Genomic DNA, 25764 nt, shown 5'->3' on the forward strand with positions numbered 1-25764 from the left:
GCAGTCACAAATCTTTTGTTTTGTTTTGTTGTGTTTTTGTAATAAAAAAACATGTTATTCGATTGAACCGATTGTGTGTTTTGTCACAGTTTAGCTTCATCTGTTACAAGAATTCTGTAAAAGAAAAATAAATTTACCTTGAGTCTCCCTGTCTCTCTCTTTCTCTCTCTCTCTCTCTCTCTCCCTCTCCTCTCTCTTGTCTGAATTTTGTAACGCTAGAATTTTCTAACGCAGCACACGAATTCGACATCCGCGGTTCTATTCTTGAAACGTGTTATCGTTGAAATTAGCGTATCTTGTAATTCGATTCTTGAGCTTAATCTCCTCGTATGTCAGATTTAATCTGTATTATATCCTCTCCCCCTCCCACGTTATATTCATATCTAGAACAATGCGAATTTATTCCGCGGCTAATGGGACCGAAGCTGTTACTTTTTGCATGTATAATTTGCGGAATTTAATGAGCAACGGTTAGAGAATATAAAAAGATGTTTAATATCGATCATCCGACACATGTATCAATTTACACACATCGGATATTTCTCTCGTTCTCTCTCTCTCTCTTTCTCTCTTTCGGGGAATATTTCACACCGGCTAAATTTAAACCGCGCCGCGAGTCCATGTTTCGCGCTATCGCGCGATAATTAAAATGGATTAATTAACCGTTTTACAACTATCATTATCTGTACTATTAATATATCCTCATCGCATAAAATTTGTTTCGAGCTATAATTTATATATATGGATCATTATTACCGTAATAATAAAGAGATATATTTATTATATCGTAATTATACAATACGGTTATAAAATATCGTACATACAATACGTATTGCGCGAGTTCGTTGTAACTGTATATTTACACGTTCGAACACGTTCTCATTTTTTTTTCTTTTTTTTTTTTATAAATACCGCGTTAACGAGCGGGAAAGAGAAAACGATGCAGGACAATGCTCGCCCGATAGACATTTCGTCTGTAACGCCACCGTCGATCTCGATTAACTCGCGTTTTTACCAAAGAGACCTTCAATTTAATAGGATGCCACAATTTTAAATTAAAGGTGACGGTTTTCTCACGAAACAATCATCGCGAAAAGAGTCTTCGTGCTAGGCGACAGTATACGAACTTGTACACGTAAGATCACTATCTTGGCCGCGCGCGGTACTTGCGCGCTAGTAATTCTCATCTCGAGGGGTACACCCGATTTAATTGTGCCGTCTATACACCGCGTCCTCGTGAGGCCCGTTGCAATATTGTGCAAGAACTAATCTTGCGGATTGGCAGCGACGATAATGCCGTCGCAAGCTCGAACGGAAAAAGGCAAAGCGTGACCTGCTACGGACGTGACACGCACTTCGCTACGCTAACGGCCTTTATCTTTTATTGTATATATTTATATATATATATATATATATATATACGTAGATTTATTATCGATATTTTTGTTGTTTTATATTGTTCCGAATCGATTTTTGTGATATTTTTATTGTTGGACATTTCTTACAACTCACACATTGCGTAATTTTTCATTCGACATTTAATAAACTGATTTTCACACCGCATATTTAATCTAAACGCGATCGTTAACTCGGATTTTTACCGAGATCGTGTTGTCGCTAGTGTGACGAACGAGATATTAATTCTAAGACTTAAGAAGCATAATCAACCATGTTAATCATTGATTGTAAGAATCAGAAATTCCGGAAGGAATCCGTTGGATGCCTAGATAGTGTCAAAACGATTGCACGGCGAGCATAGATATCATTCCCGAAATATCTCTCGCATATGATTCATCTCTCGTAGTGGATTTGTGTCGAAAGTCGTGTCGTATCTCTTGTACTTATAACGAAATCAAGCCTAAAAAATTTTTGTTGACGCTCTCTCACGTACAAAAGATCGATTGTCTTGTGTGCGACTCGCGTATTAACAAATAATATTATTTATATTTTTCCTCTGTCGAGTATTTATCTCGAATATTTTCTCCCAGTCGCGTTGTTGTTTTTTTATCTTCACAGGCTACCGGTCTTTGTCCGCGCATTAATATAATTTTGCGGTGCAGGAAGATAGAGATATCGCAAGTCGGGAAATACTATAGTCTTATACTCTTGCCCTGTGAAATTATGTATTCCGCAAAGAATCCATATATAGCCGGCAGAGCAAGTAAGAGGATCCTGCTGGCAGCACGTGCCACAAGACGCGAAGTTAATAAATTCGATCGAGCGATGAACAAAAAATTGAAACGAGATAGTGTGCGAAAAAAAGTCTGAAAAACCCCCGTTAAGTGATTCGAAAAAACTTGCCTCTGTCTAATTGTTTTGGCATTTTTATCTCTCGAAAAGTAACTCGGTAACATTTTTCTCAGAAAAGTCTATTTAATTTTTCGTTTGTGCGCGTGTTTGTTTGATGTTTCTTTGTGATGTGTTTAGCGACTTTGTAATGTCAGTAATTCTGTTCTTTAAAGATGGATTCTTTAATGGATTGTTTTTTTCAATTATAAAGCACTCGATACGCGCGAGCGTGTAAAATTTATATCGAAGAGATGTAATTTTAAAATAATATATTTCTTTTTTCTCAAATATCGTTCAGTTTCACACACACACGCGCGCATACACACACACACATATGTGCTTGTACATCTCGATGTATTCCCTCTCCCAGGAAAATGCACATGGTATAACGCACACGTAACGCAAGTCCGTTTTGCTCGCTTTTACGGTAAATTAGAGTCGACGTAAGAGTTCTCATTTCCATCGTTTATTCTCTTTGTGACACCGTTATTCGGTGCCACGGCGACATGTCGTGACAACCGCGCGCGACGGTCACAGAGCGCCAGAAGAAAGCGAAAGGTTCTATCACCCTTTTCCTGACCCTCGCGAGTTCATTGACACGGTCCGCGCTGCGCACTTTGACTTTGAAGTGCACACATCTGTCACTATCCGTAGCTATTCCGCGCAAAAGTCTTAACAAGATCTCAAAATGCGCGTCGTTCTAGATGACGTTACGTCCAAAGTCCGTTACACACAATTATTTGCACAGATTGGAATCCGCGAAATTCGATGAAGAATTTTTTTAATTTTACGATGTTCTGTTAAGGAAGCGAATATCTTGAAGCTTGTTATATAAAAAAAAAAAAAAAAATAAACTGGCACTTATCAAACGATAATTTTGAAGATTAATATTGTATCTAAAAAAATTCAATTTCTCCGGGGGTATATAAAAATTAGACATCGCACGTACTGAGAAACCTTTCTCGAAGAAATAACACAAGATGTTGCAGAAGCCGTAGAAATCGCGTCCAAATTAATTCCAGACTGGGTGTCCCTCGTTTTTTTTTTTTTTATTTTAAGTATCTCCTAATCGCAGGATCAGACATTTTGGGAAACCTTCTCACGAAAGAGCAACGATCACCAAACGGTCAATCGGTGATAGCGAGACGCGAACGGGAAGCCCTTGAGAAAATCCCGCGCCAACGCGTATGGTTTCCGAATATTTTCGCTGGTTGACCGTTACAGCAGTTTTGTTCCACGAAGTAGTCGCTCAACCTTCGCCTTGTTGCTCGATAACGAAATTGGCTTAGAGAATAACCGAGAGTAAATCGTTAACTATGACATCATCAGAGATAACGTTCTTCTTAATTAAATATATTACACGCGTTAAATTTAAAAATTCACAAAAAAAATCACAGAATTGAAGACGACTTGGTTCTGGCGAAAATTTATACATCGACTATGAAAATTGAGGCGTGAGAAGTCTCTTTATCAGAAACTGACAAGTGTCAGTTCCTTTTACTGCGCACTGTTTTCTTTTTTTGTTGTTTACACGCACGACACGGTTATACCATTAAAAAATTTGTCGAAGGGATGCGCTTCCCACGATATCGGAACGAGACGTAAAAGATGGTGGTGTTGCACGGTTTGACAAGTGCGAGGGGGGGAGGGGGGAGTGCGCATCCCTTCGTACGTACAGGTGGGACGAGTTTCTGGTGTTTATGGTGTAGCTATGGGAACCTGCGCGCATCGCTCCCCAATGCACAAAGTGAGTCACGTTGTTCTCTCGTCGCAATTTTTACGTTTCCTGCCGCGCGTTTAACTGTCACACCTTTATTCTGCGTTAGAAACCGCTCCGTAACGACGTTGGGGATCGCCCCAGCTGAGCACCATTCAGACTTTCTTCCGTGACGCGTTTAAGAGACAGCCATTCATTCGAAATTCACTCAGGAACGAAGTAAACGCGCTGTGAAGCCTCTTACTTGATGATGATTAATCACTTGACCACTTTTCTCTTTACAAAGTAGAACGTTTGTCTCGCAAGCTATATGTTAACGTAACAATACAAATGTCAGATTGTTTTGTAAAATCAAGCTAGAAAGATGTCAGGTCGCTTTGGAAGTGTCTACCTTTTCTTCTCTCCTCGGTTGAAGAGGAAACGCGTTGCCACGTGTCGCAAGGATATCGATGACCGGGTGTAGCGCGATATCGATCGCAATCGGAACTGCGAGACACCGTAGATAGACAGGACGCGCAAGTGCAGGAAGGAAGTGTCGCGGTCGCTCTTCCGGGCAGCTGGCCTGGATATATCGGCGTGTCCCGATATACCGTACATATATATATATATATATATATATATATATATATAGGCACTATGGTAAAGTAATCTACTATAGGACACCGTACAAGTGCCATTACCGCACGGGGGGGACGTTCCCGAGGCTTCATTTAATACCTCGTGGATACATAATTATAGGATCCGGATAAACATAATATCCGAAGTTGGAGGAAAAAATAGATACCGAAACGAAATATTGAAATATAAAATATGTACATTTTTGCGGAATTTTACTTAATGTCGATACGCCGCTGTGTGTGTGTATGTATGTTCTTGTGTGAAGAAATATTGTTAATGCGTTATTATTTAACGCAATAGTTTTTGCGCGCGCCTCACCTTCTGGAAAAGAAAAGTGTACCACGAGAAAGATTGTGTGAAAAAGCGTCTTTTCGAGACGAGCAATAAATCGAGGGAAAAATAATGAAATACGCGCGTGGAGCCCCTCTCTCGGGACACGTTAATAATCTTCGATAAAGAAACTCATTGCAGTCCGGAATTTTAATTGCTATTAAGGCGCGAGGGGTGTGTCCATTGATTATATAATTACGGATTGCGCCGGTGAAAATCATCGAGATCCCGAGAACGTACAACCCGAGCGTTCATTCGCCGCCATCCCGACCCCCAGCCTACTGCGAACAATTTGCAATATTTCTGACGAAGTACTCGAAAGTTTATGAGGGCGCTCGCTTGGTCGCGTCGTCGACGCTGCTGCAGTAATTTGCAATCTCGCGAAGCGAGAGGGCAAAAGAAGTCGTGTCGGACAGACGAGAGGGAGGGCGATGGAAGTGAAAGGAGGTGGGAGAAAAATACATTTTTAATACGCGCGCGCGCGCGCGCGCCCGAGCGAAGTCCCCGAAGTTTAATATTTCATTATTCCCTATTTGTCGCGAGACATAATTACACGGCTGTGTATATAATCGGAACGTTTTCGGTAACTCGACCGACTGTGTTCGCCGCCGCACATACGTACGTGCATTATATCCCGTGCTTCCACTGCTCTCGACGTGACAAGTCACAGAAATAGTCTCTTTCACGCAAAATCACTTTTCAAAGACTATCGCGTGTAGAACAAAAATTGACTTCGTTCTTCTTGTTTGCGAAAAGAAGTCGATCCTTAGCGCAGCGCGACGTCCAGTCATAACAAATAAATTATTCGAAAGTTTCGTTACGATTGTATCGCTTGATAGCAGGTGTTTTTTTTTTTTTAATCGTTTTATTTCAGTTTATACCGCACGTACGTATTCGCGAAGAGAGCGAGAGTACATCATAGGTCATCAGTTTATAAAACGAGATCCGAGTCCAACAGCCCGATCGAATTCGAAGGTACTTTACTACTCGAGAGGATCAACCGCGTGTGCGTACCGGCATAAAATAGGTAGGATTTTTTTCTTCCAAAATGAGCGCACAGTCTACCCGCAGGTTTTAAGATCTGACGGAATGTCAAAATCTACATCTCGTGAAGGTAGCGCGCAGCCCGTATCGCGGTGATTACTTCAATACAGGCGCAAGAAAGCTCGACGAAAAGCGAAGCCATCGATCGAAAAAGAGAAAGAGAGAGAGAGAACGCTCTTGAATCGAAATTCCGCCGCTATCTCGCGACCCCTATAAAGTTATTTTAACTACCGTGAACAAGCCTATTAATAGGAGAAGAGAACGTTATTACGAACAGATCTCGTGAGTCTTCGGTGCTTTCTCGAGAAAGGATTTCGTTCTCGAGTGACGATTTCAAATCCTGCGGGTTTTGAATTTATTTAGCACCGACGAAGACACCGGCTATTCATTTTTCTTCTTTTGGAAGCGAACTATTATATTGAAGTTTTTTTATCTCGTTGCTTTTAGTTCCATTTTGCTTTCCATTTTGCTTCCGTTTCGATTTACTTAGCGGCGACACGTAATTATCATTCTTTCGTCCGATGAGACGGTCGAGGACAAGGGCTGCTCCCGCGCACACATCGATTCCCGAATCGATTGCCTTGTGGTTATGGTGACTTTTGTACGTGTTCCGCGCGGCGATTAAGATCTCCCGGGCTCTTTCTCTGCGGTCGTTGCCGGCGTTCTCGGCATGTGGCCAATACCGCGTCTGTTATACGGCGATACGAGAGAGAGAGAGAACTCTCTTGCATCCCCGCTGCGTGTTTCATGCATTATACGCTATATTTACCGAGGGATGCTGGTGGACAGATGCGTAAGTGGACGCAACCCCTGTTTTCTCCCCCTTCCTCCTCTTCCCTGGTAAGGGAGACACCCGAATGAGAACATTAGAGAAGACCATTGAGCGCATTCCTCTCTTTCTCTCTCTCTTTCTCATTCCTGTTCGATGAGGAAAAATCTGCGATCTCGCGCGTCATTCCGGAATTCGAGCGATGACAAATGTCGCGCTCGTGATTGCACTTATATGTCGGAATTTGATACAATAACAATATTAAATCGAACGCGATATAATCTCCCGGGAAGAGGACTTCGTCGGTTTCGATAATAAGTGAGAAACAAAAAGTGAAAACGTTATTTCACAAATTGCCCGATACGATATATAATTCCTCTTTCATTCCTCGCTAAGAAGAAAAAATCCTTGTATTGAGTGGTACAGGAACACATACTCTCGTTTTTCTATTTCGGAACCTCTCGAGCTCGACACTTCCGAGCGCGTTTCTTTTATTTCTGGTCGCTTGACTTCGCGTCGTTTGCGCCGATTTGTCGAGAGTGCGCGGCCTTTCTTTACGATCTATTGTGCGTGCACGCGCTGCTCGAATGTGAATGCGCGCGGTTTCACTCCCTCGCGCCGAATTATCTTTGAACGCGCGCGCGCACACGCGCAGCGTATCGATCGAACAAATTGAAGATATCTAAAAACTATTAGCGCAAAAAAAAAAAAACATAAAAAAACAATTTCTTCCGAAATAATTTTAAATATTATTTTAGAATTTTTAATACTTCGCATCTAGAACAGACGCACAAATTTGTGTGAAAGCAGATGATCCAATTAGAATATTGCAATTATTAGTGTTTTAGCGTCTATATTTAAAACTTTGGTGTGATAGTAAACACGTGTGATTTTAATTGACGAAGCAACCGATCGGCTGATTTATACGTACTCGCGGAAGGGAGACCGAGCGGATACATCTTTTCAAGTATCACGAGAGATTCTCATTGTGGCGCGTGCCCGCATCATCGAGTCTTCGCGCACAGATGCGTATTCTCGTGTACTCCTCGTATCCCGTGCGACGAGGAAATATGAAATAGTTATTGTATGGGAATATATGTATATATCGCAGTAACGTTGGCGATCAAGAGCAGCACGAACGAGGGCGGGAGGGAAAAGGGGAAAGCGTTCTTTAGTCGAAGAGTAGCTCTTTAGGTATCTCGAGAGCGGCATCTGCTCTATTAACTCTATTGTATACAGGCTGTTTCACGAACGAGTAAAGGATTTCTTTGTCGAAGTCCGTGAGACAAAGTGAATTCTCTTAAATGTAACTAATAATATTTTAACATATTCTGTCTTCAAATGATGAGAAATGAGAGATGAATTTTTGCGCGAGTGTTCGTTGCTTTTCTAAAACTTACGTTCCTTCAATTGATACGATGTGAATTATCTCTTATTCAATCTCGCAAAAATATCACATTAGACGGATTTAGTGTTTCGAGACGTGTTTTTATCGCGACGCGGAAGAGTTGAATCTTTTTAGACAATGATAAAATCTTTTCAATAAAACTCGGCGTAATCGCTACATTTCTCACAAAAAGTCACAATATTGCGAACAATTTTTATCTTTTTTTTTTTTTTTTTTTTTAACATAATCTATCGACGATCAAATACAATTATCAGAATGCTAAACACGATCGCGTGCATCATCGCGGGCAAACGAAGGGGTTGCGCGTGTGTGATAACACCGCACAGGACACAAATGTTATCCGAGTTCACGACAATGTGATAAGCCGGTGTCACTTTGCGCGCCCGGAGTGATAAGGTCTTTATCACTTGCCATTTGCACTCACGTGGACAAATAGGAGGGCGTGTATCTGGTCTTTTTTTTTTTTGTTTTTACATTTGTACACTGAGAAATGCAAATATATGGGGGAAAAATTATAATATACGTATCTTTATCGCGTCATTTCTCGGGCAAACATTTCACGAATAAAAAAAGATACGACGAAATAATCGTGCGAAAAACGAGGAAAACAATCACAGGCGATTGCAGAGGGCCCAGGGTTTGTTGAGCGAGCCAATCTCTCTCTCTTTGTCGACTCGCGAGATATGCGAGTTATTGCGCAGCCGGCGCGGGTGACAACGTGTGCGCGTCCCTCTCGCCACGTGCTTTGCAGATCTTATCTATGAGAACGCATGGAAATGAGGTGCATGCCACGAAATCGGCACGGGGTAGTACCACCGGTAACGATGGTGGACGGCTTTACGTTCCGCCCCTTGTTGGGGCACGTGCCCGCCGCCGTATCTGCTCGTGCACGCGCGCGTGCACTTATCGCGGCGTTTTCTACGCCGTGCTCTCGGCATTCGCGTTTGCTGCGCTATTTTGTTTTCGCTTCGAAAATAACGTTTTTCCGCGTTTTGTGTTTTTATATTCCACTTATTTGGAGAAACAAAATCTCCACACATTACTACTGTCTTTCGGGAGAAAACTTAATTTTATTATCTTGCGTTATCTTCTGTTTTCGCGAAATCGTGACATTTATTTATATCTTTTAAGAGAAAGATCAACATTATCCCCCCGAGTTATTTTAGTTGTAGAATTAAGGTCTCCCGAGTTTATTTTCGAGTAAACAAGAACTGATTGCACGACGCGATTGCGCTCCGTTTTCATGTTTTCAAAATTTAGCGTGAACGCGTCGATACCTTTCCTCGATAATACATATTTACATCCCCCGGTGTAAGCTCAAGTCTCGGCCCGGTGCGCGTAAGGGAGGGTGCACCACGTTAGTCTCCCCCTTCTCTTTCTCTCTCCCTCTGTCTTCGTATGTATACACACACGCATGCAGGGCCAGGTGATGTGACGTGGCTCTCGTATGGGGGCACGCACGCATGGGGGTCTTGCAGACAGCTGCGGCCTGGATCCGACAATGCATCGACGTAAAAAAAAAAAGGAGTCCGGACACGGGGCGACGAGACGCGAAGGGATCGATTAAGAGGGGAAGGGGGCTCGCGTCACCATCACGGCTTGGTGGCGCGCGATTAGAGGGAGTTCCGCCATAGGCTTAAACTAGCCTAGCTATTTCATCCCTCGTACGCGATGCCGGAATTTTTATTGGAGCCGCCATCTGACCCGCTTTTCAGGATTTCGCCAGACGTGATTGCGGATCTCTCGGGAAAAAAAAAAAATTTTAACGTGCATCTTCGACAGGACATTCGATACGGTCCCGTGCGTCGAAATTCAAACGAGAGATTAAACATAATCGCGTTTACAAAACATTAAATTACTCTGTGAATTGAGTTTTAAAATTTCTTGATCGTCTGTTTTCGTACATATTTACTTTTCATATATATATATATATAGTTTTACATCCCTTTCGTATCATGCGTTTAACTAGAAAGCGCAATTTGTTTGTGTAATTAGATTACCACATCAAATACATAATTTTATAGTTTGTACAGAGATGTATTTATTAGAATAATTATGAATATACTCCACATATATATCGTGTGATTACTATATTCGCATTCTGTTTAATATTATATTCCTTTATAATTAATAATTAATATTCCATTAGGTTTTATTCACATTGCGCGTTCACTGTCTATGTAATTATCCCTCCCGCATTAATAACTACACAATATTTTATGATTAGATACGTAATGTCATTTTCCGCAATATAAATTTCGTAAATATTCACCGCGTGAAAGAGGATCCGCGATAACGTACGTATAAATACAGGTGTCTAATATTTTCTTCTTTTGAGTCGCAGAACGCACGTGTGCGACTTGAAATTTCATTAGCTTTTGTCACTTTTTCTCAACGTTATTAAGAAACACGGATCTTGGATTCGACGCCAATGGCGGGACGGCGAAGTTCGTACACGTCACACGCGTGCACCTTGAGCAGATCGTCTGGAAGACGAGGGGGTTTTGTAAGAACTGTGTGACGTCACACGGTGTCACGTCACACACGTAGCAGGTTGCAAGTCAGAATCGTGCGTGCAGGTCTTCTTTGGATGCGATATGTGTGTGTGTGTGTGTGTATGCGCGCAGTTGTAAAATCCATTCACGACGAATATCTCTGCCGGCACCTTACAGGGGAAGGTTCTTTTCTTCGAGAGGGTACGCACAAAGACGCGCTCTCACGTGCGTACGCCGGGGGTAAACACGCTTAAGAAAGACGTGCGCAAGTGTACGCACACCCTGGATTCCCCTCGCAAATCGTTCAAAGAATTACCAGGGGCAGCTAAAGAAATACGCGCACTCCAAGTGCGGGAAGTTAGGTGCGGAAACAGGAAGCGTAAGGTGGCTTTTGCATTGATATATGTGCTATCGAATTGCAATCGCACAGGATTATCGCGCACCTGTGAGACGAAGTTTGTTTTGCGTAGTCGAGTTTCTTGAATGATATCTACGCGAAATTAAACGCACGCTGATCGCGAAATTACATGCTTTCGAAAAAAACAATTTATTACATTTGTTTAATTTCTTATCACCACGCTATGTGATGTTAAATGTAGCGATACCCGCAATAATAATAATAATAATAATACTGATTGCAACAACTTGTAAATTAGAGCGCGGCGTGGCATGATATTGTCGCGGCGCGTTCATTACTCATGAGTCAAGTACGATCCGATCTTGACGCGCGAGATCGTATCGGCGTGACGGTGAACAAACCATGACGTTCCGCATACAGTGTTCTAGAAGCGAAATCCTCGCGCATATAGATAAGGATATTCTCTCTCTCCGGACAGATGTTGAGCCGAGAAAGGTTTCTGTTTCGAATAACAAAACAATATATCGAAACGCTCCGCCCAGAGAGTGAGTGTCCTAATAAATAGTCCGGACGCTTCGCGCCTGTTGCGCCCACCCTCGGCTAATTTCACTCCCGCGCACGTTTAGTCTCGAATACGAATTCATTGCTTTCGGCTAATGAGAACATAATTCACTCCGTTCGGAAAGAATAATCGTTTTGAGACTTTTCTCGCGCAATTGTTAAATCTAATAGTTTAATTTAAATTAAAAAAAAAAAAAAAAAAAAACTATGTAACCCTGTTACATTGTTTGACTAAAAGACTGAAACGTGACGTGTTTCTCCTCTTCTTATTAGTTTATTTATTTATTTACATCGAATTTGCGTGCGCTTGTGTGTGTGTGTGTGTATTGTGGTAAACGACGCGTTATTTTCATAAAACCCAAATTTTCAATTTTTCATCGTAATATCATTCGATTTAATGTAATCCAGGTCAAATAATTGATGGCAAAATTTCTGACGGCGACGGTCGGAATCGAATTGCTATATAAGTGTATAATTAATTAATTAATACACGCCGAGATGTGATCGATTATTGCGTATCGACTCGCTCGGGGTAAATGAAACATTTCTCGCGTTCGTGACTCAATCGCTTTAGACACTGTTCAGAAGACAGGCAAACAGGAACTCGGCGTGTATGATTGTTTGTGGCGCAAACACGTCTGCCGCGGTGATGCTGGAGAATTCCGGCATGCGCGACAACGATGATAATCGCGCTACTTGGCAGCTTCTTTTTTTTTTTTTTTTTTTTTTTTTTTTACGGATAATTGCATATCCGCGAGCGGATAAGATTAATAAGGTAAAAACATACTTTTTGCACAAATCGTATAATTACATCTTGCAATATTTCACATCTGGATCGGTGATGATGCTTGCACGCGAGTCAGTCATTAGACTGCGTTTTACACACTCGCATGCGCATCGTTTACGTATAACTTCTATGATGAAAATTGCATTATATGTTCTTAGGAAATGTAAAAATAAGTAATATAATAATTTAATTATCATAATGTACACACACACACACACACACACACACACACACAGAAAAAGTAAATAAATAAATTGTACGAAAACGTACAAGTTTTGCGGTAGCAAGCGGCTCTGACGAAGAAGATATTCGCGTGACTAACAGCGACATTTGGCATTGCGTTAACTGTTTTAACATATTCGTAAACAGTTTTAGTGGTTTTCGTAATTTATGAACCCGCGGAGAGGCTTTCTGCCGCGTCGTCTGTAAGTGAGATCGGTATTTCGTGCGAAAACACATGGCGCTTTATTTTTACGAGTCGTCACGCGTCGTCACACGTCGCGGATATATTGCGTATTCGATAAAATCGATACGAGAATATCTCGCGGAAAAATCAGGTTGTTCAAAGTATAAATTTGCGACGATTGTGACGGTAATACGCGGAGTTTTTTTTTGAAATTCGCTCAAACGCGCGCGCATGTATCTTTACTCAATTAAGAAGATGTAACAGAATCCGCATGATACGAGACGCGATAAGTTTGTGCTTAGCAAACGTGTATACACGCTTCTCTCGTTAGGCTAATTACATCGGCGATAATTGCACGCATCAGGCGACGTTTCGTCCGGACGCATTTACAATCGAGGATGTTATCGAGGGATCCACGAAACGCGAGGGTTGGCACGATCTTGGGCACGTGACTGGAAAAATGAGCGCCTTTGACGTATATACGACAGAGAGAGATCGGACAAAATTATACACTCGGAAAATTATAACAATCGAGGAAGAAACTAGGTTAGAAAAATGTTTTCAAACTTGTTAGCATAATAGTCGTTACAGTTTTTTCTTTTTTTTTTTTTTTTTTTTTTCATCAGCATATTATTTGTACCGGGTATATTATACGTGCACATATGTGTTTTATAAATATTACCGTTTTACTGTACACAATGATATATAACATATGCAGCGTTCTGTTTTATATTTGTTTTTTGTCTGCGAGCTTTTGTTACAAAAAACAAAAAAAAACAGGTCGCGCAATTTTAATATGAAACATTTCGAATTTTTTACGGCTTCAATTTTCACAATTAATGCTCGGTCAGTATTTACAATTTCTCTTGTTATTGCTTGTATTTTCCGCGGAACGATTAATAACGGTGAATGGAGTCGCGATGGCACGGCAAACAAATAACGCCGGCAAATCGTAATACATGAGAATAATTTGAGCGCTTTTATTTATACAATGCCTATCGGTCGTGTATTGACGCTATGCTCAGCTCGACATGTGTCGTTGCTCTCATTAATTAACGAACATAAATTTGTCGTGAGCCGCCGCCGCCTCCGCCGAACCAAACCATCGCATATCTTTCCTACTCTGCATCCCATATGGCGCGTGTGTGTTTACAAGCGCGTGCAGCATTACGATGCTTAGTTATTAATTAATTAGAGAGACAATTACTATGCAGATAGATGTATCTCTCTGTCGATCGTGGTGGTGATGGTTTGCCGTCGCCTCCGTATGCGCGGCCTCCGCGCGTTGTTGTTTAAGCTTTTCATTTTCGGCCGTGTTGATCCGACGTAAATGGAACAGGTGGTTAATTTGCTGATCATAAAATAACAGAGAGAGAGAGAGAGAGAGAGAGATCAACGTAATAATAATGAACAATTGCATTAGCGAATGCTCGCCACTCGCGAATGCTGGGATAATTGTGGAAAGTTTTTTAAGTAATAAAAATCACACACAAACATATGTTATCATTATTATTGTACAAATTGACGCGGTAAGTTCTCATGAAGTTTCTAATTTAATCGGGTAAACGAATTGTTAACTTGTGCGATATTCTTGAAGGTTTCGATATGCGGGCTTGGCATATTTTCAGGAATGTAAACACGTTCGAGAACGAGATTGAAACGATGAATACGAACAAAAAAGCAGGCTCGAGTCGAGAACGAGATGGAGCGAATAAAAAAAAATTAAAAAAAAAAAAAAAACAGAGAAAGAGATGCCGACTCGCGTGGCGAAGTCTCCACTCCGGAATAGAGGTGGCTTTTAGAGAACTCGTAGGCACGCACGTACGCACGGCACGCGCGCGTGCAACTCCGTGCACACGCTCGTGCCGCGAGCAGCGCAAACAATGGCGTAAAATCATGCATTGTGGCGGTGCGCATTGTGAGCTGGAAAGCTGTGACACCGAGTTCGGGGCAGCTGCGCTCTTTCGTTCCCTCCCCTTACCCTGATTTGATACCAACCTCCCCTTTCAGACATGTCCGTCTTCTTTCACCCCTCATATGCCGCGATGTTCCGGCTTCGGAGATGTCGAAGGGGAGAACTCGAATTCAGACATAACCTCGTTCTCTCTCTCTCTCTCTCTCTCTTGACATTGCCAAGGGCAAATATATGCACGGAGAAACTTGATTTATCAAATATAATTCACGCGCAAAGGTGGGGGTGAGCGCAATGATTCTTCGAAAGCCATTGTTTCCGGCAGCTGACCTCCCCCTCTTCATTTTTTGTTATATGTATAAACAGAAGTGATGGCAATCGTGAGATTAAGGTATTGACGTATAACGGAACGAAAAAGTGATTAATTTACAATTGCGTATAACACGCTTATTGTTTTATGTTTTTACGAGCGATAAGTGAATTTTGAAAGTTATAATATGGCATTGCGGTTGTTTGTTTTGCAGTTTCATACAGACAATAATTCATTTTTATTTATTACAGTTACATTTGTTTATATTTCTCGAATAAATAAAATAATGGTTTACTAATCGAATAAATTTATAGTTTTTTTTTTTAATTAACACGTGAGAAATAAAACGCAAAGTGACGAATTTGATTCGATTTGAATGGAAGAGACATTTTCGTCGGCAAGGTGTGCATTTTTTTTTTTTTTTTTTTTCAGAAGTGTTTTTCATTTCCTCTTTCGACGTTTCCGGTGAAGATCGTCGACACTCGGGTTAATGTACATATAGGTGGAAGTAGCGGTGTAGGATCGGAAAAGGTGCATTCGATGTGGGAGGCGCCGATCGCGGAAAGGGTGCAGCACCGTGAAACGGAAAGCTGAAAAATCTGATGGCTCGACCACCTGGACAATCCTTCCGAGCTGCATTAGCGTGCGCGTCGAACAGATGTGGTCGCTATTACGACAGATTGACGTGGACTGAGCCGTCAATTTGTTTAACCGGTAACAATAATATTACGAAAAAGAGAATCAGAGAAAAGATGCACTGATTGACATCTGATACCGCGCACGTTCTTCAGATTCTCCGAGAGATATCGAGATCTCCTTTTCTGTCGGAAATAAAATTAAAGAAACATCTTACGCGAGACTTAACTTAACTGTTGTGTATAAACGAGGCATCAATTTCTTTTCGGTGAGTGAGTCGAGGTGAACGTCTCACTCAATCCTTTCCGCGCCGCGTGCCATCAACAGATGCAAAATCGGAAAGAGCGACGACCCTTGACGATATGGACGAGAGGTAGTTTGTTCCGCTCGACTGCGGTTGTGCAGATTCGATCCCCTGAAGTGACGGGCACCCAATGTCGATTCCTCGTTTTTCGCGCGCACATTTGCTCGACGTTGGCAAACATTTCTCTGACGTAACGCTCCGGTCGTCGAAGGAAGGAGGATATCGCGTTCCCCGCTCTTTTTTTTTTGTGCGCGAAGTAAACAAGGAGACTTGCCGTTGCGCTGATCCCCCGCTGATTTGACAGCTGGTGATGACTCAAATAATTAGATTATTTTCAATACATATATGCAAAAAAATTATACATGTACTATTGATGCGTATATTACACACACATATGTTAATTAAATTCGGAGTTTATTATTTTATACGCGTATCAGTACAAAACAACAACGTTTCATTGGCGATTCACGAACGTTTGCATGAACGAACGCGTTGAAGGAATGCGTTTGTGTCTGGCACATCTTGAGCAACATTGTTGCCAGCAAAGTTGGCGCGTGGCGTGGTTTCATTCACCGTCACGTCTTCGGATCAGACCGAGGGGGCATCTCTACGGCTTCTTGCCGTAGGTCGTATTACGTCTCCAGGCCATTCAAGCTTCGTGGCTCACGTGTTATATAGAGACACGCGCTCTTACTACCCATACGCTACCTTAGGCATCTTTCCTCCCCCCCTCCCTAGAGTAGATCGTTCGCACATGCTCGTCTTCGTCAGTGCGAATATCCGCAAACCGTTTGTTCTGTAAATTTAGAAAACAATAAGCAAGTCTTTGTAAATTTTACGTGAAATTTTGTCGATTAGTTCCGCAATGTGTTAAAAAAATATTGCATCCCAAGAAAGTGCGATATTTCTTTATAAGTTTTCGATTGTTTTCTCTCTTTTTTTTTTGATCTCTTGTTCTTAAGTACTTCCTTGTTTTCTTTTTTTTTCACCACGTAGCTAGCATGAAGAAACGACAAGGATTTGGTCATGCGTTAAGTCGGCGTGTAAGTTACAGCGACACGCATCGACGCGTAACCTCGACTTCCGCCTTTGACGGTGCACCCGAAGTTTTCTCGTGCAGGCTTCTAAAGGGAAAGGGGCTCTCGAGAGTCGTGCGTCGGTGAATGAAAGAAAGATTACGTTCTTTCTTAGGGGTGAGACTTCTTTCTTCTCCTCGTTGAGGGGTCGTCGCGCAAATAAAGCACATTGGTTACAAGGTGCCGCGCAACACGCAGGTCCTACTTTCTTCGGTGGACGTTTTTTTTTCTCTCAAAACTACACTGTTTTTCAGGTAGAGAAAATTCCATTTTTTTTTTTCGTTCCCTCGACAATAAACGTCAAGTTAACTCTTTTTTTTATTTCGAAACAGATGTTTGAGGACGTTAAAAAGGCTTAGGTTATTTTACTTTCGTCTCTTTTAGCTCACAACCATTTTTTTTCAACATTATATTTTCATCGATGTAGAACAGATGATATAAAAAGGATCATCAAACTGGGAATTTAATATCCGGCGTCTCGCGAGAAAGCAAGACACTGATTTTTTGATAAGATCGATCACGTGTATAATAAGATAAGCAAAATTTGTCCGATCACATATATAGTTTAAATAAAATTTGTCCGATTTCTTATCTTATGCTGTGTAATCAGTTTGTCGCACTGATGAAAATATAGATAGTGAGGAGAAGAAGAGAAGACGACACAAAATCGTTATAGCAATTTAACATTAAAGACACAAAACTATGTCTCCCTTTCTTGCTTTCTATAAAAATCGCGTCTTATAATTTTAGTGTAATCCAAATCAGTCGACTGGTTCGAAAATAATTTAGGTCCCGATAAATATTACATCACCGACCGGACGTAGAAAATTAAAGTAAGTAATTTACATTAATCTTTCGTGAGATATCGATGTATATTATACATATATATATATACACACATGTATATTTAATTTAAAGATATTCACATCACATCTCAATGTGCATTAAATCCAGAAACATAATTAAGCGCAATCTCTCGTAATACCGGCCACGGTACTACGTGAACTGTTAAATATATGATTGAAGTGAGCGCGTAATAATTATAGTCTCTCCTAACGCGATATCCGCTCGAGTGAATATTAAAAAAAAAAAAAAACTTTATTTCGTCGCACAAAGGATTCTATTTCATTTCCGAATACAAAAACGTGGACATCTTTCATATGACGTCGCGCCTCTCTTTCTCATTAGTCTCGTATTAATGAATTCTGACCGCGAGAACGTTAAATCATTCGTAATTCGTTCTATCTATCGTTTAACGTAGTACGACATGAAGAAACAGCGTTGACTGTTGTAAAAAAATGTTTTATACTCGTTGAGTATTTTTAACGGCGCGCTTCGTCGTGAATTTTAATTCGCCATCAATATATGTATACGTATAAAATATTTCTCCATGTGATATTTTAATAACACTCATTTGTTCTTCCTGATTCCGCAACTTAATGAGGGATCTTGACTTTTCAATTTGCTAATATTGTTCTAAAAGATCGAGGAGAGTGAGAAAGAGAGAGGCGAGAAAGACGGATCGGCAAAACGCTATCATCCGTCTCTCGCCCCCTCCTATTTTTTACACCGTAACACTCCCGGCGTCGCGCAACATAATAAATCACATCCTGGGTCTCGTAATGCCTCGCAGGACGGCGGCGTGCGGGCCCGTGCCTTCACGCACGAGCGTGCAGACCGCGCACGCACGTCGAAAATTACGGCGCAAGCGAGCCGACGAAGGGGGGGGGACACAGAAGGGGAAGAATGCGTGCCCCTTTACGGAGCCGCGGGGTGACTCATCACCTGGCGAGACTCTGTAAGAGTGCGAGGGGCGTTCGAAAGGCAGGTGAGGACGCCGGGCACGAGTCCTAAGCGTGCATGTTGGAGGGAAGGGTGCACCTCATCATCTCCCCCTTCCGCATTGGGAGCCCCCGCTCGCCCCTTTCTTCTTCATGTAGGAGAGAAAAAAGCGAGGGAGAGACGAGGCCAAGGTGCGTGCATGCGTGTGTGCAATGTGTGCTCTCCTCCTCCTCCCCTCAGTTCCCCGTCGCGCGCGCGTACGAGCCGCCGGAAAGTATCAGCTTTCATTAAAATTACCCGGACGCTTAGCGGATCGATTTGCGTGGCGGATACTTTCGTGCTCTGGACGACGTTCTCTCGCGCTTGTTATACGCGGGCGGTCGAGCCGGTGATAGCTAGAGCGTACAGAGCAAAGTGACGCACAAGCGAAAGAAACTATCGGTCTTTTAGAAGTTTTTTAAGTTTTCTTTTCTGATTTTTTTTTAATACCACAGATTACAAAGATGGTCGCATAAGATCTCATCCTATATTTACAATCGAACGTATTGCTGCTATGATTACGTAGCTCTAATTGAACGAAATAACACGTTTGACAATAATGACTGACAATCCTTCGTGATTGTGAAGAGAAAAAAAAAAGGGAATTATATTCGGAGAATTGTTGCTATATATCAAAGGAACAGCGTTTGCGACTTTCCGCCGTCGTCGATACGCTGTATACGCGGCTCGTGTATTCTCACATGCATAAATACAGCAGCGCGTGTTGCACCACCCGATAAGTGCGCGACGCGTTAATTAGCGATTCTATTTGTCGGCGTTAATTTAATTATTATTATTTAGACGCAAAATCCGTGTCGGATCGACGATTTGCGAATTTGTTGCAAGAAGTCACACGCGGTCGAAGAAGTTTGCTCTTTAAACACACACATCAGGGATCTTTTTCAATAATCGCGTAAAAGTTTTATACGAAAGGGAAATTTATGTCAAATTCACTGTCGCGAGGACTTTTTTGTTCTGTTAAACGTTAAGACGTTTTTTTCAAATTTTTTTTCAACTAATTAAACCGAAACGATATAGATCATCCGATATGTCGTCACTCGTGTTGTTTTGATTTCTGTTTTTTAGCGATAACGCAGTTCTACCGGACACAAGTTAATTTGAAATCTCTCTCTCCGCGGTCTCCTCACACGCGAATGTCACCCTCTTCTCGCGTGGAAAATCACAGAAACGAATTGCGCGAGAAAACGAATCGTTCCATTAAATCTGCTTCTTTCAGGATATCACGGGTTATAGTTACACACACACACACACACACACACATCTCTGATACACGACAGACAGTAATGTCATTTCAAAAAATAGAGTTGTTCACCGCAGTGAGCAATCGATGCGAGTCGCGACTCGCGAGGAGATTACCGTCAGGTGATCTCGTACGAAAAAGGATAAAGGGAGAAGGAAAGAAAGAGAGAAACAGAGGCGTGTATATATACGTACGAGGGCTGGTAAAAATTGATTGCTCGGCGTGCGCGAATCGATCGAGGCCACGTCGCGACGACGATCGTGCGCCTCTCATCAGCGATTTTTCCTTCCATTTCGGCGTCTACGGGACGATGACGTATCGTTTTACAGAGAGAGACAGAGACAGCGCGTACGTGTAATCTCAATTACATCGATCCGCCGCGTGTGGGCACATACACGCGCGTGTGTACACGATACGTGCGTATTACGTGTGTGTGTGTGTGTGTGTGTGTGTGTGAGTGTTTCTGCCACACGCAAGGACGCACACCGGCGCAAGATTCAAACTTTCTTTTCCTCGGGTTGTGTTCCCTACACACAAGAGAGAACGATCGCTCGTCGTCGGGACGAGCTTCGCTAATTTTTCAAATTCAAACAGCCAAGAGATAATGGTACTATACCTCGTCTTCCTTCCCGCTCGCGAACTCTCTCTCTCTCTCTCTCTGTCAGGGATATAATAACCGTCGACCGACGCGACGACCGGCGAACGTCGCGAAAGTTATTGTCAGCGAACGGCCGCGGGCGAGAGAGCTCACAGGAGTTTTTTTTTCTTCTGTGAGAAAGAACCGCGGAGTTTTACACAAATATTCTTATATATTATCGTGTCTGGGCTTTTCCCCCCCGGAGAGAGAACACATACTTGAGAACGCAAGTCTCTTTCTCTCATTGGATTATTAATTAATCTCTCGTACACGCAGTACCGTGTACTAAAAAATACCGTAAGCTTTTATAAGTGTTTTCTTATGTCTTTCTTATTGTTATTGTTTCACTTTTTCGTGCGTCGAAGAGACGTGAAAATTTATTGCGGTATTAAATGAGAAATTAAGTCAGAGAGAGAGAGAGAGAGAGAGAGAGAGAGAGAGAGAGAGAGAGAGAGAGAGAGAGAGTGCGCAGAACAAAACCGCTGATTGATAGCCGTGATCGATTATCGAATAGACAGAAGAGAACGCAATCACATCGTCTCGTCGTATCGTAGCGAGAAAAAGCTCATGTTACGACGTCGATGGTGACATTTCATATGACAGAGCGACATATTAGAACACTTGATTGAATTCCGGTGAAAATAATTAATCGGCATTATTGCTCGTTATTTCGGTACGTGCACCTGACAACTGCACTCGTCCATAAAAATTCAATCCGCACGAAGTCACTGTTACCTCGTGTAATTTTCCCTAAAATAAAAATGGTACGATGTAATGTATAAATCAGAACGGACATAAAACGATTAAGTGTTTTTGAAAGAATAACGTACGCGCGATTCTATGAAAATGATATATTTTATTAGAGAAGTAGAACAAGAAGAGAGAGATAGAGAGAGAGAGAGAGAGAGAGAAAAACAAGAGTCGTGTTTTGTCTCGACAAATTTACTTTTAACATCGCTCTTATCGCGGTAATTTTTTTTCGCAAAATTCGCACGTAGATTGCGACGGCGCGACTTTGTTATCGGGTCAAAATATGAAACTTAACAAATTATATATATATATATATATATATTGTAATATGTAATATTATATCTGTCATATATCGTATGTATATATATATATGTGATTGTCACTTTCATACTTAATGATCCGATATTTCGTCTCGCGAGCGGTGCCAACGAGTACGTTATTTCGAGTCGAGTGTTGTTAACGATTCCGCTGTTTGCAAATCGGGAAGACAGAGAGCTCTGAATTATTGCTTAATTGCGCGATACCGGCAGCGCGCGCTGAAGCGAGAATAATCGCTGTTTCTCGCGCGCAGGGGAAAAGGAGTTAGCGGAGTTAAATTTATGCGGCTAATGGACCGCGCCGCGCGTGTCAACATTGCCCCGCGGCACGGGCCCCGAATATACATATATATATACATGTATATATATATATATCCCGCGATTTAATATCGAATCTCCGTAGGAAATTTGCTTCGTACAATCTGTTCTTAGGCCAAGAGAGAGAGAGAGAGAGAGAGAGAGAGAGAGAGAGAGAGAGAGAGAGAGAGAGAGAGAGAGAGAGAGAGAGAGAGAGAGAGAGAGAGAGAGAGAGAGAGACGCTCGCGAGGAGCGAAAGGGGGAGAGAAAGAACGTTTAAGAGGCACTTTGGATGCAAATCCGGTGCACCCTCTCGACACGTTCTCCTCCTTCTCTTCCTCCCTTTCTCTTTCCTCGATCGCGAAACGCTATTTAATTTGCTCTCGCCGCCGCGAGATTCGCGCCGCCCGCGGCGAACGTTTTCTTCGCGAGAAAAATCGCAAATTGAATCAAATTACGACCCGATTTTTCCAAATCTTCCGCAATGTCCGATATTGTTTGTATTATACGCGATGAGCAAATCACATTCGAGCCATTTCATTCGCGCATATATCTGCTTTGTCGTTTTCTCGTATCAAAATTTGAATCGGCGCCGCCAGATTGTCACCACCGTGAAAGGTAACTCTTATCGAAACGTCGTTAGCAAAAAACGAACTTGATATTTGCCGAATACATAATCCGCATCTCGGGATATTTCGTACGTACAGTATGTGCAAAAAAAAAGTCAGGTGGTCTTTAGGCCGCACAACAGGCAATTTCCCGCAGGAAAGCTCTTTCGAGGGAGCACGGGAGTGAGAGAAGGAGTGGTAGCTCTCTGAAAAATCTATTACGTCTTCGACACGTCGCCGTCGGTGGCCCTAACTTATTCATGGACCTGTTGAGGCGTTCAAGATGCGTTTAGGGGCGGAGAGAGGCTTAGGCGCGCGTGGAGACGCGCGTTTTCTGTGCACGCCGCATCTCTCTCTCTCTCTCTTTCTCTCGTTCCAACGAGAGTAGTAGCAGATATAGGGGTAGTTAGCACCCTTCCCGGGGGTTGGTTCTTCGCCGGGGAGAGAACAAAATCACCGCAGTGGCCAATGATTCGTGAAATTGCCCGTTTAAAATACAGAACGCGATCTGCGAACAACAAGATCCCGTCTCTGCGAGGAGAAATCTGTTAACATCCTCCGATTAAAAGAAAATGCACCGAGCGCGGAAAAAGAGAGACAGAGAGAGAGAGGATTGCGAGCATATGAATACATGAATATACGACAATGTCAGAATTCTGTTCGCGGGTGTGAAATACGCGTCGACTTTTCCTCTTAATAACACTGCTTGTATAATAATAATAGGAACGGAAGCTATTTTTCGTCCGTTCTATTTCCACGCTCCCGTGTTTCGACAAGATACGTTCCCGATGCGGTAAGGAGATATGACAGTTGCGAGGGGCCAATGCACTTGAGTTACGTTAAAGATATAAAAATACACGGGAAAGGCGTTAATGACGAAACGCAAAAGTTTCGTTTCTTCAAACGGTAATTTAAATTCCACGTACCTCGCCGCGATCGCACACTGTCGAAAAAAGTTTACGTGCTAAAAGAGCCCAAGAACGTAATTGCAAGCGCAGGAACAACCGCAATTGGCCAGAAGTAAGGCGGTGGTTTCGAGAATTTTTGCTCGATCATCATCTAGGCGACGTCGGGGTGCATCGCATACCTTACGTAATTGGCCGACTGCATGGGTGTTTCCACGCACGTATCGAACTGAAAGAGAGTAGAGGGAAAAACGGGGGTGGGAGTGGGGGGGGGGGTGTTGAACGCGAGGGTGCCACACGCAACTTCGATTATGATTCACCTGGGACGATGTTACAGTTGCTTAAGCGTGTCCTGTTTATCCGTGCGTTCGTCACCGACGAACTCTCGTTTTTTTTTTTTTTTTTTTTTCAAATCGAGTCCCGTGTATATGGCGTTTGTGTTTTATCTCATTGTCGACTGAAGAAGCACAGAAGTTCGATGCAGAAACGAGGGATTCGATTGAGTTTTGCTCGTTCTTAACTGTTTTATATTTTTTAATTTTTTTACTGTATTTATTTTTATTCCAATATAAAAAGTTTTTGTCTTGATTCTTGGGAGTTTATCGAGTCATCTAATTTATGTTGTATTTTTATACATAGAATATAATCTGGTATTACGAAGTTTCGGTATATAACATCGTCGAAACGCGGTGCGTCTATATTTTGCGTCAGTCGGCATCGTGAATGAACCTTTTGCCTGCGTCTCCTCGCGCGCGCACGGCGCTTCGTCGGATTCGCGGGCTAAGAATGATTTCATCCATTTTACGAGCGGCGCAACAGAAGCACGACGAGGGACAAGCGAGCAAATCAGTGACGATGACGCCGGCTCGGGGTGCTGGTGGTGGTGTCTAGACGACGTCGTTGTCGTCGTCGTCGTCGTCGTGGTCGTCGTGGTCGTCGTTGTCGTTGTCGTCGTCGCACTGACTCACTCGACGCCGACGCCCCGACGCACACGATGGTGAGGCACGGCTAAATATTGCGTGCACGCAATGACACACGATGCTTTGAAATAGTTCCACAAGCGGCCGTGCCGTTGATTCAACGGCATATCCGACTCTGACTGGGGGAAAGAAGAGTTATAGGCGAGCGTCGAGAAAGCGCTCTCTTCCTCTCGGAAACGGTCCGATAATCCTCCGCGAAATTGCCGATGGCGACGCGTCGTCAGTAAGAAACGAGAGCGAATAAAAACAACGTAACGCGAGAGTAATTTATAATATATTCTCGGGAGAAATAAATTCGTCAAATTCGCATAATTTTTTAAAGCGACAATTTTTCTACGTCGCCGTTGACGTTTGTACGTTCAACCGCACACATGTTACGTGTATTTACAGTATTGTTTTGTAATCAAATATTTAAAATCTATTTTATAAGATAACGTAAAACGTTCTTTAATTCTTTTATCTGATTACAAAAAGATTTTTTAACAAATTTAACAAATTTCAAATTTTTTTTATATCATAAATTTAGGTGAAATTCGGATATCGAAGACGAATATTTTTACGATAGGTTTTGCGGGCATTGTCAAAGCGTTTCTAAGGGAAAGCTCACGTGAGCGAGAGAGGACGAGGTCAGAGGTCAAGAACGGATCCGGAGAAATATATCCGACGCAAGACGACCGCTTCCAGGACGTAGTGGTAATAATTTACCGGAGAACTCTATAATTGGACCTTTAATCTCGTTTACGGCGAAGAGATCAAGCGCACTCTGTCAGGGTCGCGTGAGCTTGAGCGAGCGAACGAACGGGGCGACGCATTCCGGTGCTCGAAGCGCGGCGCGCGGCTCGAAATAGAATCCCGCGCGTTTTAATGTTGAGGACTTCCAACATCGTTTCTGGGACATCGCGTCGGATAGAACGGATTGTCTAAATGAAGAAAGACGTACTTCAGTCGCTTCACGTCGACGCTTAATTCGCGATTGCGCGAAGTGTTTGCCGCTCGAAAAAGCGTAAGAGCGCGCGAAAATGACGCAACAAAAATAAATTAATTTTATGTGTCTGACACAGTTATCTAATAAACAGTGGTAAACCAATTTATTAATAATTTAAATTAATACTCAATTATCGCGAATTATATATTTTTTTATATTGCGTGTGTTAAGACGCAAGATGTT

The sequence above is a fragment of the Pseudomyrmex gracilis genome, unplaced genomic scaffold (assembly GCF_002006095.1).
Source record: "Pseudomyrmex gracilis isolate BER0280 unplaced genomic scaffold, ASM200609v1 scaffold_169, whole genome shotgun sequence".
NCBI lineage: Eukaryota > Metazoa > Arthropoda > Insecta > Hymenoptera > Formicidae > Pseudomyrmex > Pseudomyrmex gracilis.